Source organism: Poecile atricapillus, unplaced genomic scaffold (assembly GCF_030490865.1).
Source record: "Poecile atricapillus isolate bPoeAtr1 unplaced genomic scaffold, bPoeAtr1.hap1 scaffold_399, whole genome shotgun sequence".
NCBI lineage: Eukaryota > Metazoa > Chordata > Aves > Passeriformes > Paridae > Poecile > Poecile atricapillus.
In genome coordinates, this window is record NW_026709194.1 from 10,001 (window position 1) to 12,500 (window position 2,500).

The 2,500-nt window shown below is 78.8% G+C and overlaps 1 non-coding gene across 1 annotated transcript; it reads left to right on the forward strand.

The window, feature by feature from the left end:
• The first annotated feature begins 2,254 nt into the window (after window positions 1-2,254).
• LOC131574553 (5.8S ribosomal RNA) lies at window positions 2,255-2,407 on the forward strand. The gene has a single exon (XR_009276536.1). It is a non-coding gene; the product is annotated as a 5.8S ribosomal RNA (ribosomal RNA).
• Window positions 2,408-2,500: the final 93 nt, after the last annotated feature.

Sequence of the window (2,500 nt, forward strand, 5' to 3'; positions counted from 1 at the left end):
AAACACCACGGGTCCCGCTCCGGGGCCGAACGGCCCCTCGCGAACCGCACAGAGGAGCTCGGAGGGCCGGGTTCCCCCCCGGGCGTTCCGGGGCCTCGCTTCCAGGGTTGCGCGCGCGCGCGCGCGCGGGCGTGGGGACCGCCACCGGGTCCGGGCGCGGCGGCGGCGGCGGAGACGTTCTTCGCCCCCGTCGACGTCGTCGGGCCCCTCTCGGTGCGGTCGCCGCTGTGAGGTCGCTCGGCTGGCCGGGCCGCGCTTGCCCCTCCCGCACCGGCGGGGACACGGGCCGAGCCGCGGCGGTCCTCTCGGGCGCAGCGCCGGGCTGCTGAGGGAAACCCCGGGCCCCGAGCCAGGACGGCCGCGGTGGCGGCGGCGGATGTCAGGCGCGCCCCCGCCGGCGGACGCTCCCCCGAGGGTGGCAGCAACGGGGGGGAGGCACCCCGGCGGGGCCATCCCAGGTCGTTTCCCTCACCCCAGGGCCAGGTACCTAGCGCTCCGCGCCTCGGCGGTTCCCCGAGTCTTTTCCCTTTCTCCCGCTCGCGCCTCGGCGTCGTCAAACGCCGGCCGCGGGCGCGGGGTTGGGTGGGGCCCGAAAGGGCCGCCGAGGCCGGGCGGAGGTTTAAAGACTCGGGCGGCACGGCGCGCCCCGGCGGCGGCGGCGGTGCCGGCGGCGGCGGCGGCGGGTGCCCGGCCGGTGGCGGCGCGGCGTCATTGAGGGGTGGGGAGCTACTCCCGCTGATCCCCTGCGGTGGCGTCCGTCGCGACCGGTCCCCGCCCCCCGCTCGTCGTCGTTCGACTTCGTCGCGGCCGTCGTCGGCCGCGCCGTGCCGGGGAGGGGGGCGCCCAGCCCCCCCTCCCCCCCCCTCTCCGCGGCCCGGTCTCGGCGGCGAGGCCGTGGCGCGCTGTCGGCCGCGGGGCCGATCCGGTCTCCTCGGAACGGGGCGGCGCCGGCGGAGAAGCGCCCCGCGCGCTTCTCCGCCTCCTTGTGCGACCTCGGGGTCGCGGCCCTCGGGCGCCCCCCGCGCTCCCTCGCCTCGGCCGCGCCGGCCGCGTCGGCGCGCGTCTCCTCCTCCTCCTCGGGGCGCTCCTTGCCTTCCCCGGACGCGCGCGGTGGCGCCGTCCGCCGGTTCGTCCCCGGCCGAACCGCACGCCCCCCCGCCCGGGCGGGCGCTCGTCGGTCGCCTCCGGCGGCCGGAGGCCCGGCGAGCGCGGGTGACCCCGTGCCGAGCGGCGGCGGCGCCGCTCGACGGGTGTCCCCCTGGTGGGACGGTCGGCCGGGAGGCCCCCGTCGTCGCCGGCGGCGGTCCCGGCCCGGGCCCTGCCCGTCGCTTCCCCGTCGCCCTTCCCGAAGGCCGCGTGTGGGCCGCAGGGAACGCTCGAGGCCGTGCGGCGGGCGTCCGCCGCACGGCCCCTCCCGCAGGGCGCGTGCCCGCGGAAGGGGCCCCGACGGTGCGAAGCGGCGGCGGCGGTCCCGGGAGTGCGGCCCCGGTGGCGGCGGGTCCTCTGCCTTCCGGCAGGCCTCGGGCGCTCGCGACGCCGGCTCGCGCCTCGGCGGCGCCCGCCTCCCGGCGCCGGTCGTCGGAGCGCGGCCGCGAGGCGCTCGCCTTCCGGCGGGGAGCCGGTCCCCGGCCGGGGGCGGCGCCGGCGGTGCCGGCGCTCGTCGCGTTGCCGTCTCGGGCGCTGGGAAGGGGCGGCCCCGTGAGCGGGGAGGAGAGGCGCGCCGCGCGCGGCGGCGCGGTGGCGCTGCGCGGGCGCGAGCCCGCGCAGCGGTCGAGGTGTGGCGGCGAGCGCGAGGCGGGTGGCGGGCGGCCGCGGCCCCCCGGCCTCGTGCCCGCGTCGTCCCGTTCAGAGAGAGGAGGCCGGGCGCGGGCGCCGTAGCCCCCCCGCAGTCTGGCACGCGCCGCGTGGCTCTCCGCGCGGAGGCCGGGCCGAGCCCGGGCGCCTGGGCCGTCTCCGAAAGACGGCACGCGATGTGTGCCGGCGGCGTCTCTCTTTTCCCTCCCCTCGCCCGGGGGGTAGGGGGGGGGAGGCGGTCGGGGGCGCGGGCCCCCCCGCCCTGTCTTGGCTGGCCTTTCGGAGCGTTCCGTGGGCTTCTCCTTTCTTTTTTTCCCTTCCGTTTGTCGTCTCCTTTGTGCTCGTACGGTCGATGGCGAGGTGGCGCGGCCGCGCCTCCTCGCCGCAAAACCGAGGGGGCCGCTTCACGCGAGCGGTCCCGGCCCCTCCGCGCGTGCGGGGTCGGTGCCGAAAGCCAGACAACTCTTAGCGGTGGATCACTCGGCTCGTGCGTCGATGAAGAACGCAGCTAGCTGCGAGAATTAATGTGAATTGCAGGACACATTGATCATCGACACTTCGAACGCACTTGCGGCCCCGGGTTCCTCCCGGGGCTACGCCTGTCTGAGCGTCGCTTGACGATCAATCGCCGTCCCGGGGGGTGGGCCACCCGAGCCCTCCCCCGGGCGGCGCGGCTGGGGTCGCCTCGCAGGCCCGTTACCCTCCC